This window comes from Gossypium hirsutum, chromosome A08, assembly GCF_007990345.1.
Source record: "Gossypium hirsutum isolate 1008001.06 chromosome A08, Gossypium_hirsutum_v2.1, whole genome shotgun sequence".
NCBI lineage: Eukaryota > Viridiplantae > Streptophyta > Magnoliopsida > Malvales > Malvaceae > Gossypium > Gossypium hirsutum.
The window spans coordinates 12,707,838-12,729,101 of NC_053431.1; the positions used below are offsets into that span (position 1 = coordinate 12,707,838).

The following is a 21,264-nucleotide window of genomic DNA, read 5'->3' on the forward strand; positions in this document are numbered from 1 at the left end:
ATTTTATCGAGATAATTAGAGGTCTTACCTTATATGTACAGATTTCTTATCGAGACTAGTTTCATTAGAGACAAACGGAATAAGTATTGAAGCTCTGTAAAGGGAGATATCTAAGTCATAATGCACAAAGGTCAGAGTAGTCGAACCCAGGAACAGGGACGAATTTAACTAATAAACTGTACCAATTTGCCTGACCAAAAATTCTACAAAAATTCTACCATATAGATATATGAGTCTAGTTCCGGGGAAAATTTACGGAACTGGATTTCGAGTTTCAGAACTCAAGATATGATTTTTAAAGTGACTAGTATGCAGATTGGCAGCTTGTCTGGGAAATTTTTAATAAGTGGTTTGAAGTCTGTTAACACCTCGTGTTCGACTCCGGCGACGGTCTCGGGTTTGGGGTGTTACACCCTTCATCGCTGATAATAGCTCTTGAGGTTCCAAACCTTGTGAACACGTGTTTTTGCAAAACCTTTATTACAACCCTAGCATCGTTTGTTGGATAAGCTTCAGCCTCAACCCACTTAGACACGTAGTCTACAGCTACCAAGTTGTACTTGTGACCAAAAGATGGAGGGAAAGGACCGAGGAAGTCAATGCCCCAAACATCGAATAATTCTACCTCAATGATGTTTGTTCGAGGCATCTCATTTCTACTGGTGACATTTCTGACCCTTTGACATCGATCATAACTCTTTATGTAAGCGTATGTGTCCTTGAATAGTGTTGGCCAAAAGAATCCGACTTGCAATACTCTAGACGTTGTATGAGTATCTCTGAAGTGTCCCCCACTTGGACTTGAGTGACAATGGTATAAAATCTTTTTTACTTCATCTTCTGCCACACATCTCCTGATCATTTGATCTACATCCTTCTTGAACAAGTATGGTTCTTCCCAGAAATAGTACTTCACATCGTGAAGAAACTTTTTCCTTTGATGATACATCTTATCAATCGACATCAAACCACAAGCTAAATAGTTAGAAATATCAGAAAACCAAGGGGTATTATGGACATGACTTACCTTTAGTATGTGTTTATCTGGAAATGTTTCTTGAATTGGTATAAAAGGAGAGTTCCCTTCTTGCGGCTCCAATCTGGACAAGTGATCTAATACTTGATTTTCCACTCCCTTTCAATCTTGAATTTCTAGATCAAACTCTTAAAGTTGAAGTACCCATCGGATCAACCTCGGCTTAGCATCTTTCTTAGAGAGTAAGTACTTAATTGCCGAGTGGTCCGTATAGACAGACATTTTGGTACCTACAAGATAAGATCGAAACTTGTCAAAAGCAAACACAATAGCAAGTAACTTTTTTTCTGTTACCGTATAATTTAGTTGAGCTCCTATTAGAGTTCGACTTGCGTAGTAAATGGGATGAAAAACTTTATTCCTTTGCTAGCCAATAACGGCTCCTATCGCGAAGTCACTCGCGTCACACATCAATTTGAATGGCAGATCCCAGTCTGGTGTGACTATTATGGGTGCCGTAACTAATCGACTCTTCAAATATTTGAAATCCTTTAAGCATTCCTGATCAAACTTGAACGTCAAGCCCTTCTCCAATAATTTGCATAAGGGTTTAGCAATTTTGGAGAAGCCCTTGATGAATCTTCAATAGAAACTGGTGTGGCCCAAAAAGCTCGAAACACCTTTTATAGATGTTGGAGGTGGGAGTTTCTCAATAACATCTACCTTTGCTTTGTCTACTCCGATTCCATGTCTCGTTATCCGATGCCCTAGAACAATCCCTTCTCGTGCCATGAAATGGCACTTTTCCCAGTTGAGTACTAGGTTTGTTTCCTCACATCGCCTTAGTACCTTGGCTAGATTGGCTAGGCAATCATAATACGTATCTCCAAATACTGAAAAATCATCCATAAAAACTTCCAAATACTTCTCAACCATGTCAGTAAAAATAGACATCATACATCTTTGAAATGTAGTAGGTGCATTACATAAACCATATGGCATGCGTCTAAATGCAAATGTACCGTACAGGCAGGTGAATGTTGTCTTGTGCTGATCTTCCGGGGCTACTGTAATCTGATTATATCGAGTATCCATCGAGAAAACAATAGTTGTCTCGCCCTAAGATTCTACCCAGCATCTGGTCCAAAAACGGCAAAGGAAAGTGATCTTTCCTAGTCGCCTTGTTCAGCTTCCGATAATCGACGCAAATTCTCCATCCCGTAACCGTTCTAGTAGGTATCAACTCGTTATTCTCGTTTTCAATTATTGTGATACCTCCTTTCTTTAGCATGCACTATACCTAACTTGTAACACCCCGAACCCGAGGTCGTCGCCGGAGTCGAACACGAGGTGTTAACAGACTTCAAACCACTTAAAAAAAATTTCCCAGACAAGCTGCCAGTCTGCGTACTAGTCGCTTTAAAAATCATATCTTGAGTTCTGAAACTCAAAATCCAGTTCTGTAAATTTTCCCTGAAACTAGACTCATATTTCCATCTACATATTTTTTTCTAGAATTTTTTGTTGGGCCAATTAGTACAGTTTATTAGTCAAAGTCTCCCATGTTACAGGGATCGACTACACTGACCTTTGCGCATTACGACTTGGATATCTCCCTGCACAAAGCTTCAATACTGATGCCGTTTGTTTATATAGAAACTAGACTCAGAGAGTAATCTATACATATATTGCATGACTCCTAATTATCTCTGGTTAATTTATAATGAATTTCCAAAGTCGAAACAGGGAATCCAGAAACCGTTCTGGCCCTGTCTCACGAGAACCTAAATATCTCTTAACATACTGTCCATATGATCGTTTTATTACTTTTCTATGAAAATAGATTCATCAAGGTTCGTTTACATAATTTATTCATTATTTAATTCCAATCCTACTATTTTCAGTGATTTTCCCAAATCTACATCACTGCTGCTGCCAGCATCTGCCTTTAAGGTAGACTTTACCTATTTCATAGTTTCCATGATTCAACTAGCCCTTTTAGCATAAATAGCACAAATTATGATAGTGATAACCATTCCATACCAAATGATTATAACATTATGCTCAAACATATATAAGCCATTTTCGCATGGCTATATACATTAACCAAAATATTCTTCCGCCACTAGTCTATTTTATACATGCCATAAGATAGTCCAAAACATAGCAGTACCAAACAGTGGATAGTGATAGTGTGACTAGTTGCTGACGATCCCCGAGCCTGTAGCTTCGCAATGAGATCTATAAAACAGAGGAAACAGAGTAAACGGAGTAAGCATTACAATGCTTAGTAAGTTTTAAGCAGTGTCAACAGATAACAATCAAATTATAACGTAGTTGTTCGTATTTTTATTTCACTCTTCCTTCGGGCATACCATCCCTTTACCGAATATGCACATCTCATCATATACAATAGGCAGATAAACTTTCACATAAAAGTGAGCTCATGTGACATAGATATATCGTATGATTTCACATCACCTCTCACACTGATCCGATGTCACATAATCATAGGAATAGTCTCATAGATTGCTCTCGTATGCATCACATAACTACCTTATGATTTAGTGCAAATCAAGCTCACATATAAACTTGGAGTACATACCTGTTTAACCTTTCGCATTGAATATATTTATAAGCAATTCTTATTACGAAGTCTTACCCGGACATAATCTCCACACGAAGTTATCGGGTCTTACCCGGATATAGTACGAGCACGAAGCTTACGGACATTAATCAGTGATAATATTCTCACATAAAGCCTGCGGGTTTTAACCCGGATATAGTACTGACACAAATGCCCTTCGGGACTTATCACATTCATCACATCGGCCATTAGGCCCTATCGCATATATATACGCTTTCACATTCATCACATCGGCCATTAGGCCTTATCGCATATATACACTTTCACATTCATCACATCGGCCATTAGGCCTTATCACATATATACACTTTCACATTCATCACATCGGCCATTAGGCCTTATCACATATATACACTTTCACATTCATCACATCGGCCATTAGGCCTTACTATCATTTCATATTCGAATACTCATAAACTTACAATATCACGATTTAGAATTCAAGTATGGGTTTAATCAATAGCTTATGAGCAACTAAAACAAGTTTATCAAGGTTCACAACATAATCTCAAATTCAGCACAAGCTGTTTTTCCTGAGCAATAGTCACTAAATTATTTATAACTGGAGCTAAAAAACTCCAAATCACTTTCCGTTAATTTTTCCTGAATATAGACTCGTATATCTTCCATCCATAAAATTTCCAGAATTTTAGGATTGGCCAATAAATACCAGATTTTTCTTAAAGTTTTCCCTGTTTCACTGTTTGACTAATCTGACCACTCTTCACTACGAATCAAATTTCTCATTTTACTGAATTCAAAATGTGTTTTATTTGATTTCATTTGAAACTAGACTCATTAATGAGTCTAAGCATATAAATTTTATCTTATAACCATTTTTGTACAATTTATAATGATTTTCTAAAAACAGAACAGAGGATTACAGTGTCATTCTGTGCTGTCTCACACAACTTTAAGTATCTCATTATCGGAAATTCCGTTGCTTACACGGTTTCTTTTATAAGAAACTAGACTCATTAAGCTTTAATTTCATGTCTCATTCAGCCTCTAATTCAAATCCATAAATTTATGGTGATTTTCTAAAGTCACGTTACTGCTGCTGTCCTAAGCAGACTATTTCAAATTACCCTTGAATTCCCAAGCTCAAACACTTAAGAACTTACCATTTGAGCTTAGAACATATCATGGCCACATCATATCTTATTAAATCAACTCATCATGTCCTATTATAATTGAATTTACTCAACGTTTAATCACTTAAAACTTACCTCGGATGTGGTCGAACAATTTCGGCGGCTATTCGATCACTTTTTCCTTTCCCTTGTTGGACGCCTCTCCTTTAGAGTCTTGAGCTTAAACAAATAAATTAACTCATTTAACCGCTTTGCTACATATATTTGTATCCACATTTTAATGATTTTATGACATACGAAACGACATGGTAAAATTTTCATCTTGCTACTTTATGTTCTTAGCTATTCGGCTAATAACCTCATGCAATTACCATACTATCAATAATCTAATCACACATGCATATGCATACTTGGACATTCGGTAATCACCTTTACTAATTTTAAACTCAACATCACATAAGCTCCCAAGTGATGGCCGAATGCTTCATTTGTTACCCAACTAACCATTCAACAACCTCAACCTCATTACCACCCTTTTATGCCTAATTATCTAAGTCAAGATAAGATCATCAACATGCCTAACTATAGCCGAATGTGCAACATTAATCTATCATTTCTATCTCATTTAACACTTAACATTTACCACATATCGATTCACCAAACTCTCCATCTATTCATGCTCTCATATTCGGTCACCCATACCCATACTAACCATATAACTAATTAATCCTAGGGTTAAACACAAGTGCAATATTGAAGCACCATGGCCGAACCTTCATGAAGTTGCTAAGACCCCTCATTTCTACTCCTCACACACTCTCACATCCAAACCTTTTTATTAAACACTCAAGCTCAATCATCTTCATGCCTCATCACCACAACATCAAAACACCAACCAAGAAAGACAACACCCATGGCCGAATATCATCTCCATCACATAGCAAGATTTAGACCATGGGCTAGGTAGAACTCAAACTAACAACTAAAACATGCATGCATCTCATGGAACATCATCAAACATACCTTAGTCTAGTTACATGCATGGCCGAATCTCTTCAACCTTTCTTCTTCCTTCCTCCTTCAAATTTTCGGCCAAGGTGTTAAAGGATGAACACCCTTTCTTTTTTTTTCTTTTCTTTGTCTAGTTACGGCAAATGGAGGGGGGGGATGGATGAGACAACTTTGTTTTCATCACCCCTCCCTTTTCATTACTTAATTACTAACCCTTTATTTATTCTTTCTAACATAACACACTAAGCCAACATGTTCCCAACATGTTTCCACCCATAGCATGGCCGGCCACTAGCTCAAATTTTGGGTAATTTGACATGCAAACCCATCATTTTCATAACATGCATTAATAGGCCACTTCACATTTGCCTAGCACATTTCTAAATTTTCTCACATAAGTCCTATTTAATAAAATTCACTTACAATTAACAAAATTCAAACATGAAATTTTCACACATGCATATATACATATAATAGACATAAAATATTATATTCAATTATTTCTGCAACTCGGTTTAGCGGTCCCGAAACCACTTCCCGACTAGGGTCAAATTAGGGGTGTCACATAACTTACCCATGAACTATCTGAGATGGGGTAAATTATACCCTCATCTAACCATTTAATGATTTCTTTCTTTACTACATCATTCATGATGGGGTTCAGTTTTCATTGTCCATCGATCGTCCCTTTCTTGCCATTTTTTAGTATGATCTTGTGCATGAATACAAATGGGCTAATACCGCGGATATTAGCTATAGTCCATCTAGTAGCCCTCTTGAATTGTTTCAACACCAAGATGAGTTTCTCTTCTTGCTCAGTAGCTAATTCTGCTGAAACAATCACAGGCAGAGTAGAAGAGTTACCTAAATAAACATATTTTAGATGTGAAGGTAGTATCTTAAGTTCTAATTTAGGTGGCTCCTCGATTAACACTTTTGGTTGGGCATAATCCCTTTCCTCTAACTCCAAAGATTCAAAGCGGGATTATGGAATAAATCCCCTTTGATTAGCTTCTAGCAAAGCTAAGTACTCATCCTCATCTTCATCATTTGGAGGATCTGATGTCAAAATTTGTTCCAATGGATCCTCCACATAGTTGAGCTCCTTCTCCACTATTAAATCTTCTAAATCGGATACTGCAGAACAATCATCAATTATGTCAGGAAATTGCATAGACGTAAAAATGTTAAATGTTACCTAATCATCCTGAACACGCATAGTAAGGTCACCCTTCTGCACATCAATAAGGGTCCTTTCAGTTGCTAAGAACGGTCTTCCTAAGATAATTAGCACTTTTTTGTCTGCTTCAAAGTCTAGGATAACAAAACCAGCAGGGAAGATAAATTTTTCTACATATACCAATACGTCCTCGATTTTTCCTTCTGGATGTGCTAAGGATCGATCTGCTAATTGAAGTGTAACCTTATTAGGTCTAACTTCACCTATCCCCAACTTTCTAAATATTGACATAGGCATCAAGTTGATACTCACACCCAAGTCACATAGTGCCTTACCACAATATGTTGCTCCAATGTTACAAGGTATGGTAAAACATTCAGGATCCTTCAATTTTGGGGGTAGTTTGTCTTGAAGATATGCACTGCATTCCTTCGTCAGAGCTACTATCTCAAATTCTTCGAGTCTTCATTTTCTGGATAGGATATCCTTCATGAATTTGACGTAGTTTGGCATGTGCTCAAGTGCTTCAACCAATGGGATGTCGATATGAAGTTGCTTGAGTACGTCTAGGAACTTCTTGAATTGAATCTTCTACTTCTACTTTTGAGGTCTTTGAGGGTAGGGTTGTGGTCGTTTCTTTGTTAGAACTGGTTGATTCATCTTCTGTGGCAATTCTGCATCTGACAGGGTTCTTAGTTGATCAGAATTAACTGGTTCTGAAATTACCTTGTCGAGTTTTACAGATTTTGGTTCTTGTGAAACTGGACTTTCAACGCTCAGTTGAACTTCTTCTGATTCTTGAGCATCAGCTTGCTCCTTTTCAGCTTCAATGGTGTTGGGCTCTACTGTCTTTCCACTCCTCAATATTAATGCTTTGCAATGCTCCTTCCCCAGATTCCTTAGATTTTCTTTATCACTAACTAAAGCACCTTGCGGTCGGTTCCTGAGTTCAATTGCAAGCTGCCCATTTGGTTTTCTAGGTTTTTCAATGTAACTGCTTGGCTTTGGATTAAGGCGTCATTCTTGGCCATGTATGCCTTCAACAAATTTTCTAAGCCATTGGATGGTTCAGCTTGGGTTAGTTTCTAAACTTTTGGGGGAAAACTTAGTGGCTGGGTTGATCTAGGTTGGGCATAAGTATTACTGGTTTTAGCTCCTTGGTTACTCCAGGAAATATTCGAGTGGTTTCGCCATAATGGGTTATAAAAATTGGATTGTAGTCCTTGCCTTCCTCAGTTTTGGTTCTGGTTACCTATGTAGTACATGGATTCTGGGTTTGATGGACATTCTTCGAAAAAATGTCCTTCCCCATAATAAACACAGGCTATATTTTCAAATTGATTTGGTGGTTGTGCTGTAAAATTGTTAGACCCATTAGTAGTAAGATTTTTAAGCATTAAGGATATTAATGATACTTGAGATGCGAGTGAAGTAAGAGCATCTACTTCATGTATTCCAGCAACTCATCTTCTTGACACTGCTCGATTGGTTGGCCATTGGTAATTGTTACTGGCAATCCTCTCAATAATTTCATAAGCTTCATTATAAGACTTAGAAAGAAGAGCACCATTAGTAGAAGCGTCCACTACCGTCCTCGTGTGAGCATTGAGACCATTATAAAATGTCTCAAGTTGGATGCAATGTGGGATTCCATGATGAGGGTACTTTCGTAATAACTCTTTGTACCTTTCCCATGCCTCATACAAGGACTCATCATCCATTTGTTGGAAAGTAGTGATCTCGTTCCTCAACTTAGCATTCTTTCTTAGCAGGAAATACTTCATAAGGAATCTTTCTGCTAACTCTTGCCATGTGGAAATTGAGTTTGGTGGCAATGAGTTCAACCAGGCTCGAGCTCTATCCCTCAGCGAATATGGGAACAGCTTCAATCGTAATGCATCTTCAGGTACTCCGGCTAACTTGAAAGAATCGTTCACCTCCATAAATAGTCTTAAATGTAGGTGAGGACCTTCAGTAGGCACTCCACTGAATTGGCCCACTGTCTGAAGCATCTGGAACATGACTGGCTTCAGCTCAAACTATTGCACCTCAATTTCGGGCCTCCTAATAATTGAATTAAGATCATTAAATACTGGCACGACATACTGTCGTAAAGCTTTATCCCTATCATCAGCAATAAGGGTTGGATTTTGTGCAGGGTTTGCTTCATTTCCTTGGATTGGATTTTTGAAGTTCATCTATTCGATCCTCCTCTGATTTGTTTGTCTTCTTTGCTGTCAAAAAGTTCTTTCTATCTCAGGGTCTACAGGGAGTAGGTCAATGATTCGGTCAATACTCATAAACACCTTAAATAATCACAGAAAAATTAATTAAGTTAAAAATTAAACAAAAAAAATAAACCAAAATGTAAAACTAACAAATTCACAAATAATGACTTTTTAAAATAGTCCCCGGCAACGGTGCCAAAAACTTGGAACGACGGAATGTGCAAGTGTACACAATCGCAACAAGTAATAAAGTGACAAGTAAATGTCGAGTTATCGTACCCACAAGGACTGTGAAAAGGATTATTTATGAATGCAATTTAGAACACTTTGGTGAAGAAAAATATTTTGTTTAAATAGGGTGATTAAAAACTTAAGAAAATTAAAATAAATAAAAATTGAAGTAAAAAAAGGTTCTAATGCATGATTTCAAAATAAGATTCAATCAAGATGATATAATTGTGTTGGATAAATTACACTTCTCATCTTAGAATTATTAAACTTATGTTTATATTTTTACGAATAAAATCACGGCAATCCGGTAATTTACTAACTTATGAACATACTTACATACCAAAATCCATTCATCTCTTGACATATCCCTATGTCAATTCAACTAACTAAACAGATTCTAGTAAGCAAACATGTTATTGCACATACATACTCATTAAACTAAACTAATCTCTTGCATATCCCTATGTCAATTCAAACGATTAATTAAATCTAACAAGCACATAAAAGACTATGTGAGGTAACAAGGTATCCCTACCTTGAAACAGTTTAATCACAATAATCTTGCAAGTTATGCAAGGCAATAATATCGCAGATACATTGCCAATTTAACCTTCACCTACCTTAGAAGAATAAACATGCACTGATCAAGTATTGTGTCAATTAATTACAATTTCAATCCGTTTAAATAATTAATTCATTAGTTACCACACAGTGGTAATGCAAGAATAACTTAGGCATGATTTTACTTAATCAAGCATTTTAACGAGGCCTATAACAACATAAACACAATTTTAACAATTTAAAAAGACAAAATGCAATCAACCCAACACGAATTAAATTCAAGATAAGCTGATTAAATTAACCATTCCAACAACATGAATACTCATAAATATGTTCATCATAACAACAACAAAAATTAAAGAGATAGGTAACAAGAATAAAATCTGGTGGTTTTCCGAGGCTTGACTTGGTTGCTCCGTTCTTCCTTCTTGTTTCCCTCACCGATCATGGCTTCGATAAACACTCAATTGCTGCTCCAAAATGGTTGGAGAACACCCATTTTCCAAGGGAAGAAATCGGCACAAGAGTAAAGGAATTGAAATGGAAAAATGAGAGAAAAGGAATGAGAGAGGAGAAAAGTGTTGTGAAATGAGTGAGATGCTTTGAATGATCAGCCAAGGGGGGCTTTTATAGCTGGGTGTGGCAGCTGAAATTTGCTAAAAACAACAACCAAAGAGCCACCCCTTGGCCGGCCACCTATGTGGCAAAGTTGATGCTTTCAACTTTGCTAAAAATGGCTTGGGGCAAATCCAAAAATCCACCAATTGTGGAGGGGTTTGAATGCAACTTTGACAAGACTTCAAAGGCTTCTTTGCAAGCTTAATTAATCAGCTAATAAGCTGATTTCGATCAACATATGGCTGGTTTTGGGCTGCCCAATCTTTAGCCGGTTCACACCAATCGGCTCGGTTCAACTGGACCACTTTTTTCATAATTAATTAATATTAATTTATTTACCCAAATTAAATTGCGTATAAATTAAAATTAATTATATTATGAATTAATACACATAATTGGACCATATTAGGCTAGAAATTAATTTACCTTGATACTTCAAATTTTTTCTCAGTTTTGTGCTTCAAGTAGTGTCTGCCAAGCCATTTTCGCCTTTTGCGCAATTCTGTCGAAAATAACCAAAATTATTTAAAATTAGTTATAAAATTAACTAAAATTCATCATGTTCATATTTTAAGTATAGTTTAATTATTTTATAAAAATTAATTATTTTTCAACAAGAATTTAATCGAAACGTTATGATTTTAAGCTAAAAAAGGTATGTAAAAATGCGTAAATTTTCGTGTTTCCAAATACCCGAATGGTATTTTCTAACCAAAATTCTACTCTCTCCGGGGCATCATCAATCTTGGCCTGAAATTCTTCGGCCCCTTGCTTTCATACCTTATTTACCGAGGGTCTCTCTCTCCTAACCACATCCACTCTTTGTGGAGCTACAGAGGCATACTGAGGAATCAGAGGAGGTAGGGGAGGTGGAGTATTCAGATTCGCCCAAATAAACTCCGAGTACCATGCATCCATCATGTGGAGGTAAGCTTCACTAGCTCCTCCGCCCTGACTCATCGTTACAGGCTCGCTATCTACTAGGGCAGTCCCTTCAGTGGGAGCCGGAGCATTGCTCTTCACATCATCCGCCGTAGCTACGTCAGGATCCATTTACTATATGAATAAAACACAATTTATCTCGTCAGGAGTCGTTACACTATTAATATACAGTTATTGCATGTCTAGCTAAACTCATACTCACGCTAGGTTAGTCCTAGAACCAACTAAACCATGCTCTGATACCATTATATATAACACCTCACACCCGTACCCTGCGTTAGGACGGAATACGAGACGTTACTTACCTTGAACTCATGAATTCCTACATTTCTGAATCATCAAGACCTGGTCAAATTTAAAACTTTGTCGAAACTTCTTCAATATGGCCTAAAAGACTCCAAACGTTTATTTAGAAACCAATCGGGATCAATTCGGGTCCTTCAACGAACTCCGAAAAATAACACTAGACATAGGGGCACACGCCCGAGTGACCACTTTGACATGGTCGTGCTGTTGGCTCGTGTGGCTCACATGGCCTAAGCATACAGGGACATGCCCGTGTCCTTTACCCGTGTAAAATTAATTTTAATTTCAAACCTACAGGGGTTTTCACATGACCTGGCACACTCCTGTGTCTATGGCCCGTGTCCCTCACACGGCCTTGACATGCCCGTGTCTTAGCCAGTGTGCAAAAACCTGGACATTCTGTTTCTGGCGTCAGCAATTCTTAAGGATCACACGGCCAAGGTACACGCCCGTGCGCTAGGCCATGTCCTTCACAAGGCTGAGACACACGGCCGTGCCTCTGTTCGTGCGTTTACTACCATGCATACTCATTTACAAATTTTATGTGCAAGGGACACACGGCTGGATCACACACCAGTGGGGCATACCGTGTGTCACACACGGCCCGTGTGTCTACCTGTGTGGGGAAAAATAAGGCTATCTACCAATTCTCCTTGTCACCCTTACTCATATAACCTGCACAAATCAATCAGCACCAATACAAGAATGATCCACATAACTAAACAACCACAATAGACAACATTTCACATATGCAATATACTTATCCATGAAAATAACATCTTTTATGTATATATAACAAAATGAATATTAGCCCTCATTCAAGGTTTTATACAAAATAAAGGGTTTTAGCCCAAGCTAACACATTTGGCCAATACCTAATGACACAAAACATTAAAGCCTAAGCCCTATACATGTCATACTCAAAACAAGTAATCTAACTATACCGAGTGCTTCGGCTGATAGTGTGATTGTTGGCTCCGACGTCCGTTGGTCCTCGAGCTATTTAGGCGGCACTATAAGAAAATGGAAAGGAATAGGGTAAGCATAAAGCTTAGTAAGTTGCATGTAATAATATAACAACAACTTTACCATTCATCATCATACTCATAGTACTTAAGTAGGCATAAGCACAACTTACTCATCACTAGCCAATACATTTCACATAGCATATGTTGAGCTCACATCTCATACATTTCCAAATAGGTACCTGTACCACTCACAACATGGTTATACTTTCCTTGTTTAACTTAACCTGTGGCTCTCCCTGTTGAACCATTCAGAATGCTATCGGATATTCATTAAACCTTAAACATGAGGTATAATGCCGAAGCCATATCCCAGACATGGTCTTACACTGACTTTAACATATTTGTGCCGATGCCATGTCCCAGACATGGTCTTACACTGACATATCTTGTAGCTGATGCATATCCAAGACATGTCTTACACTGACTTACATCTCGAGGCCGATGCATGTCCCAGACATGCCTTACACTAGCTCTCGTTTCAATGCTGATGCCATGTCCCAGACATGGTCTTACACTGGCTCTTGTAATGTGGCCGATGCATGTCCCAGACATGTCGTACACTAGCACACAATTAACCCAAATGTCATGGCATGAATATCCGATTTATTCCTAAGGTTTACCCGGAAGATCTACTATCTCAAGATTCATCATACATGATCATTTCCACAAACAAGCAATTTATGCTATATCAATTCAAATACATATAAATACAATGTAATTCTATTAATTACATACAATTTACCTCGGTATACAAAATGTAGGCTACTCGTTTGGCTTAGTCCACTTGCTTTGCTTTTCCCCGTCCTGGGTCCAGATTTTGCGATTCTTGCTCTATAATGATAAAAATTTACAAATTTAATCATTTTAATGATCTAGGTACTCAAAAATTTATAATTGGGCAAAATAACCATTTTTTCCCCTATACTTTTACAAAATGACCATTTTACCCCTAGGTTCGAAAAGTGATTTCTATCAAATTTCTTCATATCTTAAGCCTAGCCGAACCCTTTTTAATCTTATAGCAACCCAAAATTTTCATTATTTCTCACATCTATCTTCTAATTTTCAACTTATGCAAAAGGGTCCCTAGTTAAGGTTTCCTTGAAAACTACTTTACAAAACTTGTTTATTACACAACCATGACTCATATTCTTCCATAAAATTTCAGAAAAAAACATGTTTACTATCATGGAAAAACCCTAAACTTTCAACCATTTAGCAAAATAGTCCCCTCATTTGAAAGCTCGTGCTACAAGGGGTCCAAAAATATAAAAATTGTCAAGAAAAACTATCAAAATCACTTACTTGTGAAGGTAAAGAGTGGCTGAAATTTTTCAAGCTTCTAAACCTATATTTTTGCTGGTATTTTTGGTGGTGAAGAAGGGGAGAAAAAGATGACACCTTTTCTTCTTTATTTTATTTCCTTTTGCTCAAATAATTTACAAAATTTCTACCTAATTTTGACTTTCTCCATCTCTTGTCCCCTGTGGCCGGCCATCACCTATCCAAAGGTCTATTTACCCTTTAAAGACCTCCAATTTTGGTTCTCTAGCTATTTAACACCCTTAGCTATCAAAATAGGACTTTTGCACTTTATGCGATTTAGTCCTTTTTCACAATTAAGCATGAAATCGCTAAAATTAACTCACCAAAATTTTTGTACTCTCATCTAATCATGACACAACACATAAAATAATATTAAAAAATAATTTCTCTGCCCTCAGATTAGTGGTCCCAAAACCACTATTCTGAATAAGCCCAAAATCAGGCTATTACATCCAAAATTTTGTTTTAAAAAGAATTGGTTTTCAAAGAGCTTGAATAATTTGAAAAAAAAGTGGTATATGGAACACCGCATCTTCGACACTGATCCTGTAAGTATTTCTGAAACTTGGTTAGAACTACTCTGAAACATTATGGATAGTATCTTTTGAAACTTTATTGAGTTAGCTAGAGACTGAAATTTCTGAAAACAATTCTGAACTTATGATAATTTATACAGAAAACATATGTTAATAAATACTAGAACTGATGCATAAAAATTTATAATGTAGATAAAACATGAATTATACGATGAGTGCTCGTAGAACTCACGGACGTGGTGTTCAAGGCTGTGCTGGAGGCCATAGGGGGCTCGAGCTGAGTATTCCTCTCTGGCCAGTATGTCGAACTTGGATACGAGTGAGACACCAATTTCACCTGCTACTGAGACTGCGTCTCAAAGTCGCTCGACTGGAGACGACGCACTGTCCCAAGCTATATTGAGAATCTTGGAAAAAGTCACCGGACCCCATTCGGGAGTGGAGGCCGAGGGTCGATAACTGAACAACTCCGGTTCAATGCTGCTGAGTTGTTTAGGGGTGTCACTTGATTCGCCCCTAATGTGGTTGAGTATTGGATGGAGGCCACCGAGAGGATCATGAATGATCTAGACTGTACTCCTGAGCAAAAACTGAACAGAGGAGTCTATCTGCTTCGCGATGAGGCTTATCAGTGGTGGTTAACGGTTGAGGAGGATACTCAGCCTGATCGTATGAGTTGGGATTTCTTTAAGACTACCTTTTAGAGCAAGTATATAGGAGCGAGCTATGTGGATGCTCGTAGGTGTGAGTTCATGAATCTCACGCAAGGCGATAGATCTGTGGCTGAGTATGAGGCTGAGTTTTTGAGGCTGAGCCGCTACGCTCGAAGCGTAGTGGTGACTGAGTATGAGAGGTATGTCCGATTTGAGGATGGCTTAAGGGATAATCTGCAGGTGCTGATTGCTTCACAGAGGGAGCGGCAGTTTGCAGTTCTGGTTGAGAAAGCGAAGATCACCGAAGACATTAAGCACGTGGAGCGCCAGAATAGGGATCGAGAGAGAGGTAAGAATAAAAGGGATTCGAAACCCTCTAGTTCTGTTTAGAGGCCTAAGAAAAAGGCCAGATCTAATGGGCCGGTTAGAGTAGGGACTCCTGTTGCTCCTACTAGGAATCAGCTGTACGGGGATTGTGGTAGGTGCCATCCGGACTAGTGTTTGAGGAGGATAGAGGCTTGTCTATGGTGTGGTTCATTGGAGTACCATATTCGAGAGTGTCCATAAAAGGCTGATCAAATGCAAGATTCGGGACCAGGTTTTGTGCAACTTCAAAGGGCAATTCAGCAGCCACCTAGGGGCCATAGATAGGCTAAGGGTGGTAATAGTATGGGTCGTGGGCAGAGAGCACCAGGCAGAGGTGCTAGTCAGATTGAGGTGAGGTAGCCTGTATGGTTGATGCTGCACAACGCCGAAAGGATAGAGATGCTCCTGATGTCATCACCGGTACATTCCTTATATTTTATGTGCCTTATACTGCTTTGATAGACATAGGTTCTACTCACTCCTATGTAGCTAGTACTGTATCTGAAAACCTGAGAATTTCTATTGAGAGCACTACTAGTGAGGTTACTATACTAAGTCCGTTGAAGCAGTCAATTCAGGTTAGTAAACTCTATAGGGATGTTCCATTAGTGGCACACGGGGCTATCTTTCTAGCCAATCTAATGGAGCTTCTGATTGGGGAGTTTGATTTAATTCTGGGTATGGACTAGTTGGTTGAGCATCGAGTCAGTTTGAACTGTGCATCTAAGAAGGTCGTTTTGAGGACCAAGGATGATATGGAGGTGGTTGTGATTGGCGAGCTTCGAGATTATTTGTCCAATGTGATATCTGCTCTTGTGGCTAAAAATTGGTTCGAAAAGGGTGTGAGACGTACTTGGCTTACTCAGTGTTTTTGATTCTAGAGACTCTTATGTTTGGGATATCAGAACAGTAAGAGATTTTCTGGAAGTCTTTCTTGAAGAGTTACTGGGTTTACCTCCAAATTGGAAAGTTGAGTTCGAAATTGAGCTTCTACCAGGTACAACTCTGATGTCGATCACTCCATACCGAATGGCACCGAAGGAGTTTACAGAGCTTAAGATTCAGCTACAAGAATTTCTGGACAGTGGTTTCATTCATCCTAGTGTGTCTTCATGGGAAGATGTCAGTTTTGCTTGTTAAGAAGAAGGATGGGACCATGAGGATGTGCATTGATTATCGATAGTTGAATAAGTTGACTGTGAAAAATAAGTATCCACTTCCGATGATCGATGACTTGTCTGATCAGTTTCAAGGGGCTTTGATGTTTTTGAAGATTGATCTTCGTTCTGGATATCATCAGTTGAGGGTTAATGAGGTGGATGTTCATAATACTGCATTTAGGACTCGTTATGGACATTGCGAGTTCCTAGTGATACCTTTTTGGTCTGACGAATGCTCCAGTGGCATTCATGGATTTGATAAACCGAGTATTTCAGCCTTATCTAGATCAATTCCTCGTGGTCTTTATCAACGACATTCTAGTTTACTTTAAGAGTAAGAATGAGCATGATTAGCATCTCCGAGTGGTGCTTCAGATTTTTCGTGAAAAATAGCTTTACGCTAAGTTGAGTAAGTGCGTGTTCTGGTTACGAGAGGTAACTTCTTGGGGTATGTGATGTCTACTGAGGGGTTCTATGTTGATCCGAGGAAGACAAAGGTTCTGCTGGATTGGAAATAGCCTAAGAACGTATCTAAGATCCGTAGCTTTTTGGATTTGGTGGATATTATTGGCGGTTCTTCGAGGGGTTCTCTCTGATTGCAGCTCCATTGACTAAGCTTATGCATAAGGGTGTTTTGTTTGTTTGGGTTGATGCGAAACAATCAAGCTTTGAGAAGCTCAAGTCTGTTCCAACTCAGGCTCCTATTCTGATACAGTCTAAATCTGGTAAGGAATTTGTGGTTTACAGTGATACATCACATGTCGATTTGGGATGTGTATTGTTGCAAGATAAAAAGGTTTTGGCTCATGCTTCCTATCAGCTTAAGACTCACGAAGGGAATTATCTGACGCATGACCTCGAGTTGGTTGCTGTGGTCTTTGCGTTGAAAATCTGGAGGCACTATCTGTATGGCGAGAGGTGTATCATCTACACCAATCACAAGAGCCTCAAGTACCTCTTCACTCAGAAGGAGTTGAACCTTAGGCGGCGTCAATGGATTGAGCTGCTCAAGGATTATGATTGCACGATAGAGTACCATCTTGGTAGAGCCAATGTGATGACAAATGCTCTAAGTCGTAGAGCGATGACTGATCTGAGAGCGATGTTCACTCGTCTTAGTCTATTCGATGATGGGAGTCTGTTAGTCGAGTTACAAGTTAAGCCAACTTGGATTGATCAAATTCGAGATAAGCAGATAGGGGATGAGTATCTGGGTTTACAGTTTCGTCAAGTTGAGAGTGGCAGCACTTCAGATTTTGGGTTGAATAATGATGGTGTTCTGTGTTTCCGAGGACGTATTTGTTTGCCGAATGATTCAGATTTGAAACAGTCGCTTATGAGGGAGGCGTAGCTCTTATGCTATACATCATGGTAGTAATAAGATGTACCGCGATCTCTGTGAGTTGTACTGGTAGTCAGGTTTGAAGCGTGAGGTTACATATTTTGTGGCTCGATGTCTAATGTACCAGCAGGTTAAGGCTGAACACCAGTTGTCTTTAGGTTTTTTACAGCCAGTTAAAATTCCCTTATGGAAATGAGACATGTGACGATGGACTTCATTAGTGGGTTACCCTTGACACCCACTAAGAAGGATTCAGTTTGGGTCACTGTGGATCAATTAACCAAGTCTGCTCACTTTATCCCGGTTCTGGTGGACTATTCTCTGTAGAAGTTAACGAAACTCTACATTTTCGAGATTGTGAAACTGCATGAGTTCCTGTTTAGTTCATTTCCGATAGAGATCCTCACTTCACATCTCAATTCTGGAAGAAGTTGCATGAGGCTCTGGGTTTGAGGTTGGACTTCAGTACTGTGTTCCATCCTTAGACCGATGGTCAATCTAAAAAGGTGATTCAAATACTAAAGGACATGCTTTAGAATTGCGTGATTTATTTTCAAGGTAGTTGAGAGGATTATCTGCTGCTAGCCGAGTTCGCCTACAGTAACAGCTTCTAGTCTAGCATTCAAATGGCACCTTAAGAGGCGTTATATGGTCATAAGTGTCATATTTTGCTGTGTTGGACTGAGTTGGGTGAACATCGGGTTTTGGGTCCTGAGTTGGTTTCTGAGACTGAAGAAAAGGTTAGACTAGTTTGGGATCATCTGAAGATAGCCTCTGATAGACAAAAATCCTATGCAGACCTGAAGAGGCGTGATATTGAGTACTCTGTGGGGGACTTTATTTTTTTTAAGGTTTCTCCATGGAAGAAAGTTCTGAGATTCGGCCGTAAGGTCAAGTTGAGCCATAGGTTTATTGAGCCGTACTGGATTCTGAAGCATGTGGAACCAGATGCTTGTCAATTGGAGTTACCTCCAGAATTGGACAGTACCCACGATGTCTTCTACGCCTCGATGTTGAGGCGATATCGGTCTGATCCTTCTCATGTTGTTTCCATTAAGGAGATCGATGTTAGGCTAGATTTGACTTTTGAAAAGGAGCCGGTCAGATTCTGGATCGAGACGTTAAGATTTTGAGGAGGAAGCCCATCCCTTTAGTGAAGGTTCTGTAGTAGAATCATGGCACTGAGGAGGCCACGTGGGAACCTGAAGACTCGATGCATCAGCAGTATCCTCATTTGTTCTGATCAGGTAAATTTTGAGGTCGAAATTTCTTTTAGGGGTAGAGTTGTAACGCCCTACTTTTCTTATGTATGCTTTTGTAAAATTTTCGCACAATTGTGTATTTGCTTCGGTAGTTAAGAGTTTTAGGGGTGTGTGAGAGGTCTCAAGTTCAAGTCTTACCTTTATTAATTTTTGTTATTTTTGGATCCAAGCCTTATCTTTGCTCAGTGGGCTTATATTTAATTGCTTGTAATTTTGTATCAGAATGAGCCTACTGATTCAAGTGGTAAGGGAGCTGGTGTGTTGGGGATCCAATGTTTGAATCCCTGCGCGAGCATGGATGTTATATTTTTGCTCTATTATTTGATAGAATTCTGGTGGAGTTGGGATTCTGAGAGGTGGTTGATAGTGGGATAGTGGAGAGGAATTTGAGGGATTCCTGATAATTATCTGATTTTATTTTCTTTTCTTTTTATTTTTCTAAATTTTCTCTCTCTCCTAAAATCCCCAAAAAAGAATCTGACGTTAATTCCTCTTCTCTTCTACTTCCTGTCGTTTCTCCTTCCTCTCATTTCCAATGATTTTGTTCTATTTTCCTATCTGTGGTTGAACTCTTGTATCTCATTATTTCGGTGTTGTACGTTACCGGTAAGTTTGGTAGGTGCATCTCTTGCTTTGGCTGATGAATCGGTGGTTAATGGAGTTCGTTTTGTGTTTAGGGGAAGATCAAGGTGCTGGAGGTTTCCAATATGCACCTTAATTGTGAGAGATCATCGTTGTTCATTCTAAGGTAAAGATTTTCGTTGCTTAAAGGGTTATCCATTACGGTATAGTTTAAAGATTTTCGTTGCTTAAAGGGTTATCCATTACAGTTTAGTTTGGTTTAGTACTGTTTTAAGTGATTAATTCGGGGTGAAATTGGTCCATTTTAGGTTCTAGTGATCTCGAGAGTTTTTTCACATCAAATCGATACCAGGTGTCTATCCTAAACACAGAAAACGAGGCTTTGAAAAAAGCCAAAAAAATGAATCTGTCGACATCACACAAGTGTGTGGTCTCCCGTGTGGATGTCCGTGTGTGAGACACGACCATGTGGTCGATGAAGACACAGCCATGCACAGCACACAGCCATGTGGTGGCTCAAGTGTGGCCTATGGGCCACACAGGCATGGCCAAGTGGGGCGGCTGGGCCTATACGGCATATAACAGGGGCGTGTAAATTTTAAGTCAGGCCGTGTGGGCCATATGGGCAAACGCCAATCTGGACGTGTGGGCCCATACAGGCATGTAGGCTCATGATAAACCATAAATTATACATATTTTTACCCCATGTTTAATGAATTTTATGGATGGTTTCTCATTAGAATTGGTGAATTCGATGCTCCTAATGCTTTAATTTCATGTTTTATACTTAGGAGAGCATAGGAGAGCGAAAGGAACAAGAAACGGGCCACAAACAGAGAATATGGGCCAAAGTACGAAATCAACACGGCCAGGACCTCCTCACACGGGCAGACCACACGACCGTGTCAATTTGGCAGGCTCGAACACTACCTAAAGTAATCGAACACGGGCGTGTGCCACGGGCTTATCCCTGCCTAGCCCAAGTTGAGTCTAACTTAGAAAAGGCTAATTTTGAGGGTTTTTAGGCATTCCAAAGCTTATAAATACACCCTAGAGAAGGAAGAAAAGAAGAGACGGAGAAGGGGGAGTAAGGAATTACTCTAAGGAAGCCGATTAGTCCATCTCAATAGCCAGATTCATCATTAAGTCTGAAGATCTCTCCTCAATTTCCCTTCAGGAGTTTTGGGTTTTCTTTATGTTTTGTATTATTTATTC

General features: G+C 38.9%; 1 non-coding gene across 1 annotated transcript; it reads left to right on the plus strand.

The window, feature by feature from the left end:
* The first annotated feature begins 8,555 nt into the window (after window positions 1–8,555).
* On the plus strand, window positions 8,556–8,662 carry LOC121205522 (small nucleolar RNA R71). Its single transcript, XR_005900598.1, has one exon. It is a non-coding gene; the product is annotated as a small nucleolar RNA R71 (small nucleolar RNA).
* The last annotated feature ends 12,602 nt before the right edge of the window (window positions 8,663–21,264 follow it).